Source organism: Stenella coeruleoalba (genome assembly GCF_951394435.1).
Source record: "Stenella coeruleoalba genome assembly, chromosome: X".
Lineage (NCBI taxonomy): Eukaryota > Metazoa > Chordata > Mammalia > Artiodactyla > Delphinidae > Stenella > Stenella coeruleoalba.
The window spans coordinates 99,931,618-99,954,504 of record NC_137152.1 but is presented as its reverse complement, the minus strand read 5'-3'; the positions used below and the strand labels follow the sequence as shown (position 1 = coordinate 99,954,504).

The following is a 22,887-nucleotide window of genomic DNA, read 5'->3' as shown; positions in this document are numbered from 1 at the left end:
TTTTTATGTGCAGTCTATTGGGTCCCCTTAGACCTTATCCACTGTGGACAGCAGGCTTACTCATAACCTCAGCCTTATTAACTTCCAGACAGTTGGCATCTCTATCCTGATTGAAAGGAAAGAAGATTCTTCAACTTGTGGGCACCGGGCTAGGTGTTTATCAAGCCTGTACTTAAGCAGTCACAACTGAATTATAGTACCTAATTGTTTTCATTGACAGGCATTATCAAAATATTTATGGAATGAATGCCAGTAGCTTCTTTCTTATTTCTGGCCACAGTCTGTCCTATTGCGGTTGAAGCTCATTTCTTTCATCTTCACAACAACAATATTCAGAATTAGAAATAGCTTTAGTAGAGATAGAAGCTGATTATTATATGACTTATCCTTACATGGATATGACTATCCAACAAGGTAAATTATATCTCCCAGGAAACATAACTCTCAGAAAACCTGACAAGAACAGTCTATAACAAAGGTGTCATACTGTTTCTTTGTTCACAGTATTATGAAAAAGTTCAATCATATTAAGTCTTCCTAAGTTCTTCCCCTTTCTCAATTCATTTGATTAGAGATTCTTGGTTCCTTTTTCGTTAATTTATATCAGACAGCTATTAACTACTAACACTCTGGATCTGTGCTGCATGGGAAAGAGAAAAGATCTGATGCTTGAGTTTTGGGTAACCTTTTTGGAGTCAGGGTTTGAGAAGTTGGAAAGAACAGTATATCTGTATGAACCACAAAAGAGCACAAGGATTTCGTATGTACTGGTCTTTTAGTGTATTCATGTCTCTAATGCTACATCATGTCTGTATTTTTGCTTCTGGTATGAATTCATAATCCGAGTATAGTTTCATCAGGTATAGACATCATTTTATTGGGATATGGTCAAAAGCAGCTCCTTTTGCCCCATTGAATTTAAATTGTTTTTCCATTTGTATTTAGGTAATGACTAATGGGAGTGGGTAATGCGGATGCTTTCCAAGACCAAAATGATCTGTGGCCTAATAATTTGACTACTGGAGGAGTAGCGAATGGAGGATGATTGTGCTGCCCTCTGAACACTTTGCAGACTGTGCCACCTCAGGCTCACCCTGTACTTTAAGCAGATTATGGTTGGGAATCTTCTTCACTGCACCATAGAAAATGGTATTGACATTTGGAGAACACGCTTCGAGGAGATGGCAGCAGTGACTCAGCCAGTCATTACGACTCCTCTGTGTGCTGGGTGTATGCAGGAAGAAGATCACAAATGAGACCCAAGCACTTGGTAATTTCCAAATGAGCAATTTCAGCATAGGAGCTCAAAATTACAGATCAGAGTAAATTACCATTGCTTTAAATGTTAATTCTTACTCTTTTCAAACCAACCACACATATTTATTTCTCAGCTTTACATTTTTGTGTGGGTTTTCAAGGTGCTATCTGCTTCAGTGGGAGTTGAAGGCACATGGTGTGCCAAAGCATGAGATTAAGAAATAAACATAGGAAGGAAAAGATTAAAGTATTTGAAAATCTTTCTTCAGAAATGTGCAATGAGGCCTCATTATTTTGAATCCCAGTAATTAAGAATTTATGAAAATTCAGCAAGGGCTAGGTTGAATTTTACTTCTATTTATGAAGAAAGCATTGGCTGAATAACACTGGTAATGAAATCACACAGGGCATCTTTGCTATATTTAAACTAAACTTTAAAAAATACCCTTTAGGAGGACCTTCAAGATGGCGGAGGAGTAAGACTTGGAGATCACCTTCCTCCTCACAAATACATCAAAAATACATCTACATGTGGAACAACTCCTACAGAAAATCGACAGAACGCTGGCAGAAGACATCAGACTTCCCAAAAGCCATGTGGCTGACAGGGTCTTGATACTCTGGCCAGGTGTCAGGCCTGAGCCTCTGAGGTGGGAGAGCTGAATTCAGGATATAGGAACACCAGAGACATCCTGGCCCCACGTAATATCAATTGGCTAGAGCTCTCCCAGAGATCTCCGACTCAACGCTAAGACCCAGTCCACTCAACGACCAGCAAGCTCCAGTGCTGGGCACCGTAGGCCAAACAACTAGCAAGACAGGAACACAACCCCACCCATTAGCAGAGAGGCTGCCTAAAATCATAATAAGGTCACAGACACCACTAAACAAACCACACGATGTGGTCCTGCCCACCAGAAAGACAAGATCCAGCCTCATACACCAGAACACAGGCACTAGTCCCCTCCACCAGGAAGCCTACACAACCCACTAAACCAACCTTACCCACTGGGGGCAGACAGCAAAAACAATGGGAACTACAAACCTGCAGCCTGCAAAAAGGAGACCCCAAACACAGTAAGTTAAGCAAAATGAGAAGACACAGAAACACACAGTAGATGAAGAAGCAAGGTAAAAACCCACCAGACGTAACAAATGAAGAGGAAATAGGCAGTCTACCTGAAAAAGAATTCAGAATAATGATAGTAAAGATGATCCAAAATCTTGGAAATAGAATGGAGAAAATGCAAGAAATGTTTAAAAAGGACCTCAAGAACTAAGGTGCAAACAAACAATGATGAACAACACAATACATGAAATTAAAAATATTCTAGAAGGAATCAATAGCAGAATAGCTGAGGCAGAAGAACGGATAAGTGGCCTGGAATATAAAATAGTGGAAATAACTGCTGCAGGGCAGAATAAAGAAAAAAGAATGAAAAGAATTGAGGACAGTCTCGGAGACTTCTGGGACAACATTAAATGCACCAACATTCAAATTAAAGGGGTCCCAGAAGAAGAAGAGAAAAAGAAAGGGTCTGAGAAAATATTTGAAGAGATTATAGTTGAAAACTTCCCTAATGTGGGAAAGGAAATAGTCAATCAAGTCCAGGAAGCACAGAGAGTCCCATACAGGATAAATCCAAGGAGAAACACGCTAAGAAACATATTAATCAAACTATCAAAAATTAAATACAAAGAAAAAAATATTAAAAGCAGCAAGGGAAAAACAACAAATAACACACAAGGAAATCCCCATAAGGTTAACAGCTGATCTTTCAGCAGAAACTCTGCAAGCCAGAAGGGAGTGGCAGGACATATTTAAAGTGATGAAAGGGAAAAACCTACAATCAAGATTACTCTACCCAGCAAGGATCTCGTTCAGATTCAATGGAGAAATTAAAAACTTTACAGACAAGCAAAAGCTAAGAGAATTCAGCACCACCAAACCAGCTTTACAACAAATGCTAAAGGGACTTCTCTAGGCAGGAAACACAAGAGAAGGAAAAGACCTACAGTAACAAACCCGAAACAATTAAGAAAATGGTCACAGGAACATAGTATCGATAATTACCGTAAATGTAAATGGATTAAATGTAAATGGATTAGATGCTCGCACAAAAGACATAGACTGGCTGAATGGATACAAAAACAAGACCGGTATACATCCTGTATACAAGAGACCAACTTCAGACCTAGGGACACATACAGACTGAAGGTGAGGGGATGGAAAACGATATTCCATGCAAGTGGAAATCAAAAGAAAGCTGGAGTAGCAATTCTCATATCGGACAAAATAGACTTTAAAATAAAGACTATTACAAGAGACAAAGAAGGACATACATAATGATCAAGGGATCAATCCAAGAAGATATAACAACTGTACATATTTATGCACCTAACATAGGAGCACCTCAATACATAAGGAAAATGCTAACAGCCATAAAAGGGGAAATTGACAGTAACACAGTAATACTAGGAGATTTTAACACCCCACTTTCACCAATAGACAGATCAACCAAAATGAAAATAAATAAGGAAACAGGAGCTTTAAATGATACATTAAACAAGATGGCCTAAATTGATATTTATAGGAAATTCCATCCAAAAACAACAGAACACATTTTCTTCTCATGTGTTCATGGAATATTCTCCAGGATAGATCATATCTTGGATCACAAATCAAGCCTTGGTAAATTTAAGAAAATTGAAATCATATCAGGTATCTTTTCCGACAACAACGCTATGAGACTAGATATCAGTTACAGGAAAAAAACTGTAAAAAATACAAACACATGGAGGCTAAACAATATACTACTAAATAACCAAGAGATCACTGAAGAAATCAAAGAGAAAATGAAAAATTACCTCGAAACAAATGACAATGAAAACATGACAGCCCAAAACCTATGGGACAGAGCAAAAGCAGTTCTAAGAGGGAAGTTTATAGCAATACACTCCTACCTCAAGAAACAAGAAACGTCTCAAACAACCTAACCTTACACCTAAAGCAATTAGAGAAAGAAGAATGAAAAAAACCCCGAAGTTAGCAGAAGGAAAGAAATAATAAAGATCAGATCAGAAATAAATGAAAAAGAAATCAAGGAAACAATAGCAAAGATCAATAAAACTAAAACCTGGTTCTTTGAGAAGATAAACAAAATTGATAAGCCATTAGCCAGACTCTTCAAGAAAAGAGTCTGGCTTCAAGAAAAGGGAGAAGACTCAAATCGAAAGAATTAGACATGAAAAAGGAGAAGTAACAACTGACAGTGCAGAAATACAAAGGATCATAAGAGATTACTACAAGCTACTCTATGCCAATAAAATGGACAACCTGGAAGAAATGGACAAATTCTTAGAAAAGCACAACCTTCCAAGACTGAACTAGGAAGAAATAGAAAATATAAACAGACCAATCACAAGCACTGAAATTGAGACTGTGATTAAACACCTTCCAACAAACAAAAGCCCAGGACCAGATGGCTTCACAGGCGAATTCTATCAAACATTTACAGAAGAGCTAACACCTATCCTTCTCAAAATCTTCCAAAATATAGTAGAGGGAGGAACACCCCCAAACTCATTCTACGAGGCCACCATCACCCTGATGCCAAAACCAGACAAAGATGTCACAAAGAAAGCAAACTACAGGCCAAGATCTCTGATGAACATAGATGCAACAATCCTCAGCAAAATACTAGCAAACAGAATCCAGCAGCACATTAAAAGAATCATACACCATGATCAAGTGAGGTTTATCCCAGGAATGCAAGGATTCTTCAATATATGCAAATCAATCAATGTGATAAACTATATTAACAAACTGAAGGAGAGAAACCATATATTTATCTCAAAAGATGCAGAAAAACCTTTTGAGAAAATTCAACACCCATTTATGATAAAAACCGTGCAGAAAGTAGGCATAGAGGGAAATTACCTCAACATAATACTGGCCATATATGATAAACCCACAGCCAACATCGTTCTCAATGGTGAAAACATTTCCTCTAAGATCAGGAACAAGACAAGGTTGTTCACTCTCACCACTCTTATTCAACATAGTTTTGGAAGTTTTAGCCACAGCAGTCAGAGAAGAAAAAGAAATAAAAGGAATCCAAATCGGAAAAGAAGTAAAGCTGTCACTGTTTGCAGAAGACATAGTACTATACATAGAGAACCCTAAAGATGCTACCAGAAAACTACTAGAGCTAATCAATGAATTTGGTAAAGTAGCAGGATACAAAATTAATGCACAAAAGTCTCTGGCATTCCTATACACTAATGATGAAAAATCTGAAAGTGAAATTAAGAAAACACTCTCATTTACCATTGCAACAAAAAGAATAAAATATCTAGGAGTAAACCTACCTAAGGAGACAAAAGACCTGTATGCAGAAAACTATAAGACACTGATGAAAGAAATTAAAAATGATACAAACAGATGGAGAGATATACCATATTCTTGGATTGGAAGAATCAACATTGTGAAAATGACTCTACTACCCAAAGCAATCTACAGATTCAGTTCAATCCCTATCAAACTACCAATGGCAGTTTTTACAGAACTAGAACAAAAAATTTCACAATTTGTATGGAAACACAAAAGACCCCGAATTGCCAAAGCAATTCTTAGAAAGAAAAATGGAGCTGGAGGAATCAGGCTCCCTGACTTCAGAGTATACTACAAAGCTACAGTAATCAAGACAGTATGGTACTGGCACCAAAGCAGAAATATAGAGCAATGGAACAGGATAGAAAGGCCAGAGATAAACCCACACACATAGGGTCACCTTATCTTTGATAAAGGAGGCAATAATACACAATGGAGAAAAGACAGCCTCTTCAAGAAGTGGTGCTGGGAAAACTGGACAGCTACATGTAAAAGAATGAAATTAGAACCCTCCCTAATACCATACATATAAAAAAACTCAAAATGGATTAAAGACCTAAATGTAAGGCCAGACACTATCAAACTCTTAGAGGAAAACATAGGCAGAACACTCTATGACATAAATCACAGCCAGATCGTTTTTGACCCACCTCCTAGAGAAATGGAAATAAAAACAAAAATGAACAAATGGGACCTAATGAAACTTAAAAGCTTTTGCACAGCAAAGGAAACCATAAACAAGATGAAAAGATAACCCTCAGAATGGGAGAAAATATTTTCAAACAAAACAACTGACAAAGGATTAATCTCCAAAATATACAAGCAGCTCATGCAGCTCAATATCAAAAAAACAAACAACCCAATACAAAAATGGGCAGAAGACCTAAATAGACATTTCTCCAAAGAAGATATACAGGTTGCCAACAAACACATGAAAGGATGCTCAACATCACTAATCATTAGAGAAATGCAAATCAGAACTACAATGAGATATCACCTCACGTCAGTCAGAATGGCCATCATCAAAAAATCTACAAACAATAAATGCTCGAGAGGGTGTGGAGAAAAGGGAACCCTTTTGCACTGTTGGTGGGAATGTAAATCGATACAGCCACTATGGAGAACAGTATGGACGTTCCTTAAAAAACTAAAAATAGAGCTCCCATGCGACCCAGCAATCCCACTACTGGGCATATACCCTAAGAAAACCATAATTCAAAAAGAGTCATGTACTACAGTGTTCATTTCAGCTCTATTTACAGTAGCCAGGGCATGGAAGCAACCTTAGTGTCCATCAACAGATGAATGGATAAAGAAGATGTGGCACATATATACAATGGAATATTACTCCGCCATAAAAAGTAACGAAACTGAGTTATTTGTAGTGAAGTGGATGGACCTAGAGACCTTCATACAGAGTGAAGTAAGTCAGAAAGAGAAAAGCAAATACTGTATGCTAACACATATATATGGAATCAAAAAAAAAAGGTTCTGAAGAACCTAGGGACAGGACAGGAATAAAGACAGAGACGTAGAAAATGGACTTGAGGACACCGGGAGGGGGAAGGGTAAGCTGGGACAAAGTGAGAGAGTGGCATGGACATATATACACTACCAAATGTAAAACAGATAGCTAGTGGGAAGCAGCTGCATAGCACAGGGAGATCAGGTCGGTGCTTTGTGACCACCTAGAGGGGTGGGATAGGGAGGGTGGGAGGGAGATGCAAGAGGGAGGGGATATGGGGATATATGTATACGTATAGCTGATTCACTTTGTTATACAGCAGCAACTAACACAACAATGTAAAGCAATTTTACTCCAATAAATTTGTTAAATAAAAAAAAAAACACCCTTTAGCAAAATACAAGTTTTTGTCTGTTGAGTCAAAACCTACATTGTTGTAATCTCTGCTTGTTAGTCCTCTTCTACCATTTTGGAACCAAAGAGACAAATTTAACCCCTTTTCCATGTGACAGTCCTTCACATTTTTAAAAACAGCATATGCCTATCTCCCATTATCTTTCTTTTCTTCAGGCTAAAAATGTCCCAGTCCTTCAACAATTAGTTCATGACATGATAATAGGTTCCCTTGCTGTTCTGTCTCTCTCCTATGGACATCTGTCAATATTTTATTGATCCTGATAATTTACATGTGATTTAACCAGTGTTGGTTATTGCTTGCTTTGGATAGGTGCTGTTATTTTAGCAGCCTAGGATTGCTAATACTTCTAAATAGCCACATTATATTGTTAATCAATTTCAAGCTTGGATTCAGCTAAAGCATGTTAATTCTCTTCATAAAACCTTTGCTCTATAACAACCCACCATCCATGTATCAAGACTCATTCCATTCCAACCTGCTTTTATCTCCCTTGTTTTTAAAACCCTTCACCCCAGCCCTGTCTCCATTTCTCCCCTATTTTCACATTTGCTCAAATCTGGTAGACGGTCTTTCCCACTTATGCACTGCTCTCATTGTTACCTACTCAAGGCAATTACACCTGTCTGTCCCTTTTCCTGACATCTCCTACTACCTAGAGACCTTTGTGGATGCCTCTTCCACGAAGCTTCCATTACTGACTAGTCATAAATTCTCCAGAGATGAGTAAAGTCAAGGTAAATCAGTTACAAGCAGTGGAGAAACCAATTTGAAGAATTGTACAACAGACATTTAAAAATTCAAAATAGAACTGGATAAATAAATTATAGCATATATACATGGAATACTATGCTACTGTTAAAAAGATAGTTCAATCTCTATATAACAAAAGAAAACATTTTTTCAATATACTGTTAGAAAAAAGCTGCAAAATAACATTTATAGTGTAGTTCCATTTTTGTAAAAAGAATACACACTTGTATGTGTATAGAAAAAAAATTGAAGGAATTGTCAGTAGTTACCTCGGAGGTGTAGAATTACCAAGAACTTCTACTTGCACTGTCATTTATTTATGTAATGTTTGGTTTTTTTTTCATTTTTTACAAGAAGCAGGTATTATTTTCTGTAAGTACAAAAGCAGTAAAGATTAAAAAATACAACTCATGCTGTCCTCTCAGCGTGTAAGCTCCTGGAAGACATGGATGACAAATGAGTGTTGCCTCTTTATGCTGCCTGCTGCCACAAAGGCGAGGCCTCTTAATAAACACTGATTTTATAGATCTTTTTATACTTTTGTTCTTTGAACCATGTAGATGTATTACCTATTCAAAAATTAAATAGAAAAAGCATACTGATTTCTTAATGAGCTTGGGTCTGGGGCCTTCTGGGCATTTCTGAGCAAGTCAGAACTGTAGCTTGACGCTGCAGTATCTTCTTACCATGAAGAGTTTCTCTGTGTCTGCTAGGGCATGTGGCTGTGTACTCAAGAACGCTGGGGAGAAATGGTCACCTCGGTTCAGTACATGTCAGTGAGCAATCCACAGAGAAAAGCGCTTTCATTTGTTTTCATACCTAATTTATTATAGTTTGACTGTTTCCTGTTACAGCTGACCAAAGAGAGTAATATGAGTGTGAGGGAGGAAAAAAAAGAAAAAAGTTTGACTCTGGAGGCAGAGCAGAAGCAGGCGCTGGTGCTTGTAGAAGGTGAGGTGTGTAACAAAGCCTTGGCTTTGTGAAAAATAAGCCTGCTGCTTTAGCAGCTTCAGAATCGTCCCTTACTCTGTGTGAGCTTTCATGCGCCCAGCTTTGCAATACTGAAAGCTACTTTTATTTGAGCAGCGAATTCTCTCAGTCTGACTCCAAACCACTGCTGCTGTCCAACTTCTGTTTCTTTTTCAGTTTAAAGAATGGGAGTTACCACATAGGTAACTGGGTGAACGCTAGATTGTCATCTGCATTCAACCAAGATAACATAGGAACATGACAATAGAGGAGTGGCAAGGTGATTATGGATGAAGTGTTGGGCCACAGCTATGACCAATCCAATCATGCTGGACTGGTTGTTGGGCTACTCTTGCTAAACAAGGAGGCCATATTGGTGATGGCTAGTGTCGGGATGCTGTGCTGTACCACCCAGATTCCCCTTCAGCACCAAAGGACTTATTCCTTCAGCTTCTGGGAAAGTTGTTGGCCGAGGAGAGCTGCCTAGCTTAGAGTAATACTCCCTTCCCAGGGAAGCCTGCATCCAGTGACTGGTTGTTATGGGGAATCGAGGCATAACCTCTTCACTCCAAATGGGGTAACTCTAATGGACCATCCCAACTTCAGGGCTCCCTGAAGGGTAGGTTGAGGTCTTGTTAGGACTGCACCATCTTCTCCTTCTGCCCAAACTTGCTTCCTTCTTTTCCTCCCACAAGTGTGTTTTTTTTTTTAATTTTGATTTTATTGGAGTATAGTTTACTTACAATGTTGTGTTAGTTAAAGGTGTATGGCAAAGTGACTCAGTTATACATATTCATGTATTCATTCTTTTTCAGATTCTTTCCCCATATAGGTTATTACAGAATATTGAATAGAGTTCCGTGTGTTACACAGTAGGTCCTTGTTGGTTCCCACAAGTGTTTTTAATGAGAGTATTCCCCAGTAAAATTTTGCATGCAAATTTCCATCTCAGAACCTACTCCTAAGGAATTCAATCTGTGACTGTTAGGTTGACCTCATGACAGGAATGACAGCGGATACCAAAAAACCCCAAAATCTCAAATCTACAATTGTCAAAATCATTTTCACAGGGGGAACAAAGGCCAGGATTTTGTTCAATGTACAAACAAAATGAAAAGCTGCTCTATGCTGAAGAAATTTAGTATTTGATCTGAAAACACAGAAGAATAAGAAATAGGATATAGACATATGGATGTTGGTAACGAAGACACCCAAGGAAATATAGCTGAGGATAATTTTCTCCTTTCTGCTTTATGTCTTCCAGCAAGGGCTAGCAACAGCTGTTGTTCCTCATGAACCTGTACCAGGTCTCTCTGAGCCACACCATCTGTACTTCTGACAGGGTCTCTAGCAGTCCCCACATGATGGGGGGTCTCTGATATTGACAAATGGGCTCCACAGGAGTGCTGGCATTTATAGCATTCTGTGCCTGACTAGAATTCTTGGAATCTTCCATAAAGCCCCCAGAGGGATTGGTGACCCTCTCAAAATGTTCTAGAGAGGGAAATTGATCTTTTCCAGAGGGTAATTCAATATTTGTCCCATTGGCCTGTGATAGAAACTGCCTTTTCAGTATTTGCAGGTTGAAAAAGAGAGGCTCAAAATGACCCATATAAATTCTTGTGGTTTGCATGTTTTAGTCATAGAATCACAGCATTACGGCTAGACGGACTCTTACAGATGACTCAGAGAAGTCCTACAGAATTTTGTATTGTTAACAATAACAAAGTATTGTTAACTGTAGTTAATGTACACCATGCTGTACCTTAGATCTCCAGAACTTCTTCATCTTGCAAAACTGAAACTTTGTACCCTTTGACCAACATATCCTCACTACCCCCACCCCCCAAGAAGGCACTTTCTCAGGGTTGTGCAAATGTATCCTCACTTGCCTCACCCTAGACCTGGCCCTGGAAGCAAGTCTCTTCACTTCCAATTTAGTGCTCTTTCAAGTATGTGATGCTGCTAAGCCTACTTTATGGGTCTCATTTCAGGATGCCCTTGGCAGTGTTACGAAGTGGACAGAGCCCTTTCATCTTCTTGATGCCACACAAGAACCTGATGTTCCCTGTCTACCCAATACCCCAACTGGACCTATCACCACCACTTCTGGCTTTTTCTTTCCTCCTTCCCCACATCAAAACTTCCTTGTCCTATGTCCCATTCTCTCAGCATTCTGTCCTCTTCTAGGTGCCGGCGTAAGAATGGCTAGTGGCTTATTGTGTTACCCCTCCAGCTAACACAGTTGCCTTTTAGTGGTGGCCTTAACACAAGTGAGTTTGGAAGGAAAGGAAAAGAGGACGTTTCGCATCGTTTTGGGGTCTGCCCATCTCCTGGTGTCATTCAGATAATGAATGTCAAAGTTGGTGATGTGCTTTATGATCTCTAGGCTATGGCATTAACAGATGAACAGCTGATACCTTGTGGGTATTTCAGGGCCAGTGCTGTGAAAGATCCTCCACGGGTCAGTGTCAGTCCTTCCTATCTTGCTCAACTGAATCCAGCTGAAGAAAGCATTACTCTCTTTTTCTGTATCTTCACTTACCTCTGTGTTTCTCAACTCTGGTTGTACATTATAATCACCTTGGGAGCTTTAAAATATTGATGTCCAAGCTTCACCCTGGACCAATTAAATCGGTATCACTGAAAGTGATTTCTGGCTTTGTTTTGCTTTATTTTGAACTCCTTGGGTGATTCCCATGTACAGTCAGAGTTGAGAACCACTGACCTATTGTAATGGCTACCCAATACAAATGAGGTTTATGGAAGCAGGTCTCTTTACTTAGGTGTCCTTCATGACTGGCAGTAAAGTTCTGGGTAAGAAAAGCATGATTCAAGAAGGGCTATATACCATCCAGAAATAAGCAGACAAAGGCACAGAGTCTAGGGGGAAGCCTCAGGCCAGGGTTACAAATTGCTTTTTACTGTGGTAGATGAGGAACCTGGGAACATTGTGTGGGAAGCAGACTCTAATGGACTCAAAGCACTTTGCAAATGTCTTTCTTCTTCTGAGGTAGCATCTGTGTTTTTCTAAGTACAAAATCCACATGTGCTCATTTTGGACATTTGAGAAGACACAAAAATGAAAAAAAAAAGTATGGGTGACTCTTGCTCAGGGATAACCACTGTTAACATTTGATGTATTTCTTTCCATTCTATTTAAAATAAATATACTGCACAGTTTTTTATTTTAGTAAAATGGATTGAACAATTTGTGTCCTATTTTTAAAAAATTTAACATTATATCTTGGACATTTTCTTATGTTATTAAATGTTTTTGAATGTGATTTTAATGGCTACACAATATTCCATCCATCAGACATACTGTAATTTTTTTTATAACATGCACATAATATGCAGGAAAGTTCCAAGTGTACTTAACTATATAATTACAGCTTTCAGAATCCTTTGTTGAAGACTGTTATAGGTAATTGTGTTTATTTTATTTTTGTTTTTTTTAAATTTTTATTTTATTTTTATACAGCAGGTTCTTATTAGTTATATATTATATATATATATATTAGTGTATATGTGTCAGTCACGGTCTCCCAATTCATCTCACCACCACCACCCTCTCCCTGGTAGACACACTATAATTTATTTAGCCATTTCCCAACATGAACATTTCAACTGTTTCTAATCTCTACCTATTGAGTGATGCTGTGATGACAACAGACATACAGCATCTCTAATTACTTCCATAGGATAAATGTCTAGAGGTAGGAATGTCAGGCCAAACATTTGTGAACGTTTTCAAGGCTTTTGATATACATTGCCAATTTGCCCTCCAGAAAGGTTGTACCACTTCATGTTCCCATCAGCAGAATATGAGAGTACTTGTCTCTCTGCCCCCTGCCTAGCATTGAATAATATATTTGCCCATTTGATAGGGGAATATAAAAAGATTCTTTTTTGTTAGCATTTCCTTTATTATTAGTAAAGTTCGTGACTTTTTTCATTTCTGTGTCCATATTTATGCCTTATTTTGAGAATTTCCCATTTATTTCCTTCATTCAGATTTCTATTGTGATGTTAGAATATATGTGTCTTATTGATTTGTAAGAGTCTTTATATATTCATGATATTGTCTGTAATATATGTCACATATATTTTAATTCAGTTTTTTTTTTTTTTTTTTTCGGTACGCGGGCCTCTCACTGCTGCGGCCTCTCCCGTCGTGGAGCACAGGCTCCGGACGCGCAGGCTCAGCGGCCATGGCTAGCGGGACCAGCCGTTCCACGGCATGTGGGACCCTCCCGGACCAGGGCACGAACCCGTGTCCCCTGCATCGGCAGGCGGACTCTCAACCACTGCGCCACCAGGGAAGCCCTAATTCAGTTTTTTTAACATTTAATGTTGTTTGTGATATACTGTAATTAACAGAAGTTTGACATTTTATGAAATTAATATTCTTATTCATCAAAAAATTATGTGAGATGAAAGGAGGCAAATGCAAATTCCTCTCCTGATCTTATTCTAGTGCTCACCTGGGCTTTGAACCCAAACCCTATGCAAACCACTCTCTCCATTTCTTGCAACTGCTTTGGTCTCCATGGAATTTCAGACAAATTTCTCTCGTGTATTGTGGCAAGGTAAGTGATTGGCAGAAGCTACATATGGAATCTGAAGGTGACTGCTGAGATACAGTGAAGAGCACAAAAAGAGGCAGAGGAAAGAGAGAGATAATGAGTCCAATTCAGTTATTTTGTGTTATATTTTGCCACATCTAAAAAACCTGATATTTAAAAAACCTAAACTCAAATGCAATACTTCAGGATACAATTATTCCTATTACAAAATGTACTTTTCTTTAAAAAGAATTCACGGAAAGATTCCCATAGCACATTTGAATCCACATTTTGTTTGTTTTGTTTTTGTTTTAACTTGTTTTAAACATATTTGTTTTCCACAAAAATCAATATAGTGATTGTCTAAATTTGACGTGCTAGTGCAGAAACTCTTCTGTGTGTGAGGAGTTTGAGATGGAAGATCAAGAAACCCTCTGTGTTTGCATGTGGATGTCAGTCTGTGAATTTTATGGAACAGGATAAAAAACAAATATTCATCCACACCCAGCCCAATTTACCCATGGCAAACTAAGATTTCCCTGAGGTCTTCATTCCTCATAATTGTGTTTGTTTAAGTTCCCCTTTAATTAAGAGCTGACCCTCTGCAAATCTTCTCTTCCTTGCAGCGGCATTATTAGGATGGGACTTTAGCTAATTTGTAGAGTCAGTGAACAGAAAGTGCCCCCAGTGTCCCAGTTCTGTGTCCTTTTCCTTTCCCCCAATACAAATCCTCCATTATTCCAAATCCAACCCTTTACTCATACTAGACTGTCCATGACTGATTAAAGCTTCCATTGTGATCCCCTCCATGAAGAATTTATGCTTTAAATTAGGATCAAAGCCTTAAAGCAAAAGGGCAACTGTAATGGAAGAAATTGTAGACTACAGTAGGTAGGCAAGTATTGTTTGGCAGCTTGAGGTATTCCTGATTCCAAATATCCCACAGAGGAGGCAACTTCCAACTACTTGTCAAGTTTAAAGTTGGCCCTGAAGCTAGCTGTGCATGTAATCCTGCCTTTTCCATTTTTCTTTTTCATCCAGTTCTTCATTATGAACTTTGTCTCCCTGCTGGTGAATTATGTGGCCCCATTCTCCACACCATAAGCTGAGAAAGTATACCCAAATAGTTATGTCAGTGTCGTTGAGTGAAAGTAAATTTGCTTTGTATTGTCAGCTGAAAGGAAATTTAAAAGACTGGCTGGAGTAGATTTGCTTAAGGTCTGGGAAAAGCAGAAGAGGCAAGCCTTTTGATCCTCAACCACACAGCGTCTGATATAAAAAAGTAAAGAATAAAAACAACTGAGAGCAACTGGAGTTTGGATGAAAGGGGCTACTGCAGTGCTTGGGTACAGTTTCTTCGCGTTTCTGTTTGGTATGTAGATAATTGTCCTGGAATAGACTACCTGCAATGCAAACTCACAGAGGGTACGAGTCATCTCAAAGTTGCTCTGTGGACTGCTGCACAGTTAATAGATGTCATGGGATGATTGATCATGCCCATTAATGGGGTTTCTTATATAACATTTCCTCACTTGGCTTTTAATCCCCTTGAAATCAGTAATTTTCAGCACAGATCACATGACCGAACCTGCCAGCCAAGCAAGTAGTGAGCAGTCTGGGTGTCAGCAGGCACTTTACGGGCACCTGGAAGAGACAGCTGGCTGCAGATCTCAAGCAAAGAATGCACTTGCCAGCCCTGGTTGTGTGGTGGTGGGGAGAAGGCTTTATGCATGATTAAAAAGGGGCCCCACTTACAGGTCGGGGGAAGAAGTGCTACCAGTCAGCCACATTTTACCTTCTTCCCAGGTCTGATTTATTCCGAATAGAACCTAGTGGCCACGATTATGAAGATGGTTCCTCACCCTGCTACCCCTCCTTCAGCAGGGGAGAACTGCGAGTCGGTTCCCAGAAGTGGGTGTATTTTGCATTGAGCTTTCACATCCTGGGCTTCCCTTTGTACACAGTATTTACATGGTGGCCTGTGTGTATAGAGTAGTAAAGTGAATTGACCCAGCTGGGACTTGAGTTCAGAAAATATGTGCTTGCTTTCCATTAAGCAAAAGGCTTCATATCACGAAAGTAACTTATCTGGAAACATTCTTCAGTATTCTCAATTTTGAGAAAGCAAGGCCAAACCAAACCTCTTAACATTTCTGAGCTTCGGGGAGGGGGAGGTGTGGATGATGACTAACAGAAATAAAGAAAGGCCGCGGAAAGTGGGGGTGAGTTTATGTCAAAGATTAAAGGGGTCTGGATCTGACTGCAAACGACTGTGGCTTATTCTGCCTGCTGGAGCGCTGAGGCTTCTTGATCTTGATACTGTCAAAGGTAATATTAAGGTCAAGCTTTAGCCTGGAGGAAACAGAGGGGTGAAATATACAGTCCTGAGGACAATGGAGAACACACTTTTCCCTTGAGGAAAAAAGTTTCCTTTGACTTAATACTGTAGTCTAAAAACTGTTTGGGAAACATACAAAGTGGGATGTGCAAAACTTACAAGGTAGGTTAAGAATTTTCATACGCCTTCCCCCATACTAAAAAAGGAAACACACATCTAAAGACATCACCAAGATCAACTCATTTTAATTAGTTGTTTTCTTTAAATTGCGTTTTTTCCAGTGGGGATATGAGAGTGGATTCAGAAGTATGGAGAGGCTTACAGGCTAATGTTTCATGTTGTGCAGGCCTTGGGCTCCAGGAAGAGTGACTGAATCTTGCCTAAGCTGCAAAGAAGTTAGGTTGTCTCAGGTGTCCAGAATTCTCGTGAGTCTCTTAGAATTCTCAAACACGAGAGCCACAATTTAGTGATGGTCCCAATCTCTGCATTGTAGAAATGAGAAACTGAAGTCCAGAGAGAGAAAATGGTTTACCCGGGGGTAGATCTCAACTTGAATATAACCACAATGCTTTTCGTGTTTTAACTTTCAATATTAATGTAGAATGATGTTTCAGTTGTGTTTTCTGGATAAAGATTCGTTTTGGTATTGAGTAAAAGTAAAAATCCAACAGGAAGGGCTTCCCTGGTGGCGCGGTGGTTGGGAGTCCGCCTGCCGATGCAGGGGACACGGATTCGTGCCCTGGTCCGGGAGGATCCCACATGCCGCGGAGCGGCTGGGCCCGTGAGCCATGGCCGCTGAGCCTGCGCGTCCGGAGCCTGTGCTCCGCAGCGGGAGAGGCCACAGCGGTGGGTGGCCCGCGTACCGCAAAAAAAAAAAAAAAAAAGCCAACAGGAAAATCATTATGAATATCCCTTGTAGATTTGCCTACAAGACTTCTGTGACTTCCTTAAGGGCTCTGCTCATTCCTTCAATACTTTTGCATAGGGGAGCCCAAGATTCCACAAGTAAGTTTGTGTATTAGAGCACATCTTCCTCCTCAAATCTAGCTGGGACTCCCATTTGCTACCGGGGCCCACTCTAATCTATACAGGCTTCAAACGCATGGCTTAGCTCATCCTCGTCAGGGCACAGCCCTCTCCAGCATCTTCAGTCTCCAGTGATTAACTCTGGCTGCCCTTGACACCTAGAAAAGGCTCCCTCCCATAACATAAACCTCTCCTCATTCATTAAGACTCAGCTCAAGTATACACGCTACTATATATGAAATAGATAACTAATAAGACCCTACTGTATAGCACAGGGAGCTCTACTCAATACCCTGTAATGACCTATATGGGAAAAGAATCTAAAAAAGAGTGGATATATGTATGTGTATAACTGATTCACTTTGCTGTACAGCAGAAACTAACACAACATTGTAAATCAACTATAATCCAATAAAAATTAATTTAAAAAATACAGCAATAAAGAGCATTGTTGCAAAGGAAAAAAAAAAGGAAGACTCGGCTCAAAACATATCTCACCAAACAGATCTCCTGATTGAGATGGAGGGAAATGAAGGTCCCAAGCTCTCACAACCCTCCTCTATTAGCCTGAGAAACTTAGGCAACAGGGGGTGACCATTGTCTCTCAGGGGTTATGGTGTGACACCTTTAAATCATTGTTGGAATAATAGAGTTTTTTTGTACTGTTATGTATAAATTTTTCATTCTCATTACTCATATTTTATGTTAAACCCCCTTTCCTTCCACTGTCAAGTTTGGGACAGAAGTATAAAGTATAAAGGCATTCATTGAATGCCTACTTTGGACTGGGCACTGTGCTAAGGCATTTATACACATTATTACATTTAATCCTCCCAACAACCCTAAGCATAGGTAGTTATCCCCAATTAACAGATGAGGAAATTGAGTCTCAGAGAGGTACAGGTTTATGAATAAAAGCACATAACTAGTAAATTTCGGAGCTGGGATCTACACCCAGGTTTGGCTTCGAAGCTCATATTCTTTTTTTTCCTCATCAGTGGCTGAAATTACTCTGATATGTGTAGTTGCCCAGGAAAGATGAAATCATTCATTTTTCTAAATGTTTCTCCGTGACAGGGAGGACTCTAGAACACATTGCTGTATAACTACCAGAAGGCACCCCAGGACTTTTCAGGCCCACTAGGATGCATGCTGTGCAGTCAACCGTAAGTGAATGCTTAACAGAAACACAGTCAGAGTTCTCTGGATAATGGCATATCTCTCATCAGTTAATCACCACCTTGGGAGCAGAGCTGGAGTTACTAGACTGGGTGGGTTTTATCACTGCTTGTGTCCTTATTTCTCACTCTGTCTCAGATGCCCTCTGCCTCCAAAGCAGCTGTTTTTTCCTGATTTCCCTATTTCTGTCAAATTTCCCAGTTATCAAATCTGAGCATTATCTTTGACTCTTCCATTGCCCTAGGCAAACATGAAGTCAAATTAGTTCATCCTTTCTGTGTCTTCCCCCTTCTTTACATTCCCATTACTACCAGTTATTTTGAAGTAATTATTGGTATTTTCTTGGGCTACTGCAACAGTCCTTCCCCTTATATCCAAGCTGCTCACTAAGACCGGCTTTAACCTTCTCACTCTTGATTATGTAATAGCCATGCTCGTTCTCAAAAATCTTCAAAAGTTTTTCTTTGCCCATAGGATAAAGTTCAGAGGAGGTATTATAAACGTTTCAACTTGCTTGCAATCTAGGATTTATCTTCTAAGAAAGCCTTGAGAGGCTTATTAAATTGGATGAGCATGTGGTTGTTCCTTTCCCATTCTGGGACTCAGTTTCTTCAATATTCTATTTTGAGGGATTCCTTAGGATTGTATAAATAGGTACTGTCAGACAGTTTGGAAGGTAGATCAAGAACATTCTATTCTGATAATAGGCAATTGGAGGCTAGGACTGATAGAAAAGGAAAGATAACCTGAAAGAGGGACAGATAGAGAAAACTTCTTTCTAAACATTTCTGCTCACTTACCCTCATGGTTCCTAATTAGTGTTTCACTTGGAAGTTGATCCTTTGGCTACAGCTATGAGCATAAAGCAAAGAGATGTAAACAAAGTCAGCTCCACTATTGGGCCCAGCCTCCTTTGCCACCGATGGTACAGATTACTAAGAACGTTGCCTGGCCAAGATGGAGGAAAAAGTCTGGACCTGTGGACTAGAGGAAAGCTAATTGGCCCAAGAAGACATCAAAGTCATGGCCTTGTGGCTTCATTTAGCCACAAGATCTACCCAACTGTTAACTAGTTGCAAAGGACAAGCATATGGCTATGACTGAATTTAGGAGTGCTTCAGCAAACTAGAATCTGGGAGGTTTACAGAGGGAGAGTCCTGAATCACTTAGAGTTACGATGCCTACCCTAGTCATGAACTGTTGGGGAATTGCAACGGCTAAAAATTTATTTGAATAAAATAAATCTAATTAGGAGCCATGTAGCTAGTCATTAAATGATTGGGTTAGTGGAGGGACTAGTCAACCATGCCCAGAAAGCTTCTGTGTTCATTTAGGCAAAGTGCTCGGTGACAGAACATATCAAAATGGCTAAGTGAGTTCCTCTTGGCTGGGAATTTGATCCCACTGGCTAGTGTGCTAGGTCTTACATATCATTTGGAAGGAAAAGTGGAGTTTTAGAGTTCTGTGCAGATGAAAGTATTTATTAAACTCTCCAGAAGAGGTAAGTAACCAGCTTAGGAGGGCACTGGCAGTGGACAAGAGGGAAACACTTAATGATAAACATTTCTTTAGCTGGGAGACTCCACCAGAGCCAGCAATGGGCCAGTCCAGCAAGACTCGTGCCCATGCAGCCACCAGGGAGTGTAGGTGTGGGACCGTTCTGGATCCTCAAGTAGGCCTACTTTTAAAACCTTCTTAAATTTGCCAGCGTGTTTTTAAAACACTGTTTGACAAGCCCCTTAGGCCATAAAACATGATTATATTTTGGATCAAACCACATCATCATAATGCTCTGGAATCTTCTTAGGGGAACCTTCCCATCTGCAGTGTTTAGCTCTGGAAATATCAATGTAACAGAGCACCCCTTAAGCCGAATACAAATATTCTTTAAGGTTTATTTTGAGCAAAGAAGACAATCAGCAGCAATGCTGAAGGGGAAAGGGTTTAGGAATTACTTTGGGAGAGGGAGAAACAAGGCGGTGAATTTCTCCAGCTAATTTTTGTTTTAACAACCCCAGGAGTTATACAACTTGTGCCTCAGAGGAGAAATGGACATGCTCTGTCCAGCATGGCATTGATGCGCTAACGACATCTGGTGCCTCCTCAAGGGGTACATTGCTCTCCACTGAGGAGCTAAATAGAGCAAAAGGCATATTTCCTATAACCTTAAAGCTATGGCAACTGCCCAGAACTTAGCTGGCCCCACTTGGATAGAAGATTGTTTTCTTCAGCGTGAAATAAATGGATTGTGCCTTTGATGATGGAGCTGTTTCTGTTGTCTTAACCACTGATGCAGATCACAGCATGAGTGATGGGGCAGTAGCAGCCATCCAGAGCCACTGTGAAAGTGGATGCTATGAACGGAGTGGCTGGACCCAAAATAAGTTTGGCCTGCACAGTTGGCTTCAGGAAGCAGGGCGGGTGCCCGGGAAGGCTTATTCAAGTAACCCGGCTCCCAAGAAAAATAGTCTATGCCAAGGTCCAGATTTGCCACACCCTCTGCACAGCTCTGGTTACACTAAAGGATGTTTTTAGCCTCCATATAAAAGGATGCTATCGTTAACTGCTAAGAAGAGGGGTCACAATCTCTTTCTCCAAACAGCACAGTTGGGTGTAGCTCATTCAGAAGATGGTATGTGTTCTTGCTACTTAAAGTGTGGCCCCTGGATGAGCATATTGATGATAGAAGATCCTAAAGATGCTGTACTGACACCTTTGCAGCATAAAGTATGGTCCATGGATAGCAACACTGGTCATCACCAAGGCTGCTTGTTAAAAATGCAGACTCTCGGGCTTCCCTGGTGGCTCAGTGGTTGAGAGTCTGCCTGCCGGTGCAGGGGACACGGGGTCGTGCCCCGGTCCGGGAAGATCCCACATGCCGCGGAACGGCTGGGCCCGTGAGCCATGGCCGCTGAGCCTGCGCGTCTGGAGCCTGTGCTCCGCAACGGGAAAGGCCACAACAGTGAGAGGCCCGTGTACCGCAAAAAAAAAAAAAAAAAAAAAAAAATGCAGACTCTCAGGTCCCACGTCAGACTTAAATGAATCAGAATCTGCATTTTAACAAGGTTCCCAGGTGATTTGTAATCACATAACAATTTAAGAAGCACTAGTCTGGTCCTTATTATGTATCTGCTGAGAACCACACTTTAGATGGTTAGCACGGATGGGTGATTCAGGAGGGAGAGCCCAGGCTTAGTAGAGGTAATGGATGGGAAGTGAAGAGTGTAGGGCTAGAAGGGGACAAGGGAATGAACTGACAAAGGTTGGAGATTGACTCTCTTACTCAACCTAGGCCCAGGACAAGCCTCTTGACAACATGCTGAGAAATTTATGTTGATGGCTCTGTGACATACTAAGTAGCAAGTCAGGGTTCTTATCTACTGGGCAGACCCAGGGAAAATCCTAGCATTACTGGGCTGGAAGGAACTCTTTAGTACTCAGTCCAAATGGGCAGCCTAATCTCATCTGTGACTCTGTTGTCTTCCCTTTCCCATCAGCCTTGGTGGCTCACAAGGGCTGTAGCCTAAGAGTTCTTGGAAGGGAGACTATAGAGCATAGTGGTTTCCCATACAGGTACGAAGGGCTGCGTGTAGGGCAGACCTCGGACTGAATCCTGCAGTAAGGAGGAACAAAAGATCCAGAGGACGGTACCCAGCCCTATTTGCCTAGGCAGCATGGAGGCTGTAGATACCCGGTGGGAAACTCAAACGTGCTCAGAGGTGGGGAATGGGGAGTTAAAGCCACCAGAGGAAGTGCTGCAGTATTGTTAGCCCTCAGTTGTGTCTCTGTCCTATGCGAAATGCTGTGATTCAGTTCCAGTTTTCAAAATACTCCCGAAGTTTTGCCTCCAGTGGTTGTGGTCAAACAACAAATTCCATAAATCCCAGATCAAATCCTACCAACCTGAGCCATTCAGTTTTTGTTTTCCTTGAACCAACCATAAAATCATGATGATACAAAGAGAAATGCTAGATCCTATTAGCATCCCCCACCCTGAGCCCGACCCCAATTTAGTCAGCAAGAGCTATGGAGCTATGCAAAATTTGACAGCTGATGGGATGTTTGATTAAAATTGATTTTAATCAATTGATTAAAATTCTGAAGGTGGTCCTCAAGGCCTCCCAAGGTTGCTTCAAGAGTGAAGGTGCTGTGAGGTCTTTGTCCTGACTTTGCCTTGGTGGTGGCTGCTGGGAGGTGAAAGGCTTGTAAGCTGTTTCCTGTCCCTAGAGCCTAACAGTCCCCTGTGCCATTTTAATTCGATCTTTTTGGATTGGAACAGAATGAACAAGCAGGGGAGGTTAATTATCCTAATTAGAAAAGAAGTAAAGTCATGGCCCTTCTAGGTCAGACACTTGGACAAATCTCCCCTGGCTCCAAGCTTGGGGCATTAGCTCGTCACTTGAATGCCAGAGGATACACAAAGCATCCTCTCCAGTCTTCTGCCAGAGTCCCTAGAGCAAGACAGAGGAAGTCTTTTCAGGAGATCGTGTGTGATAAGCCTGTGCCCGTGGGCCTGAGAGAGGG

The 22,887-nt window shown here is 40.5% G+C and overlaps 1 protein-coding gene across 1 annotated transcript in view; it reads right to left on the bottom strand.

The window, feature by feature from the left end:
* GRIA3 (glutamate ionotropic receptor AMPA type subunit 3) overlaps positions 1 to 22,887 on the bottom strand; it is a 289,448-nt gene that overhangs the window by 148,325 nt on the left and 118,236 nt on the right. The window lies entirely within an intron of this gene.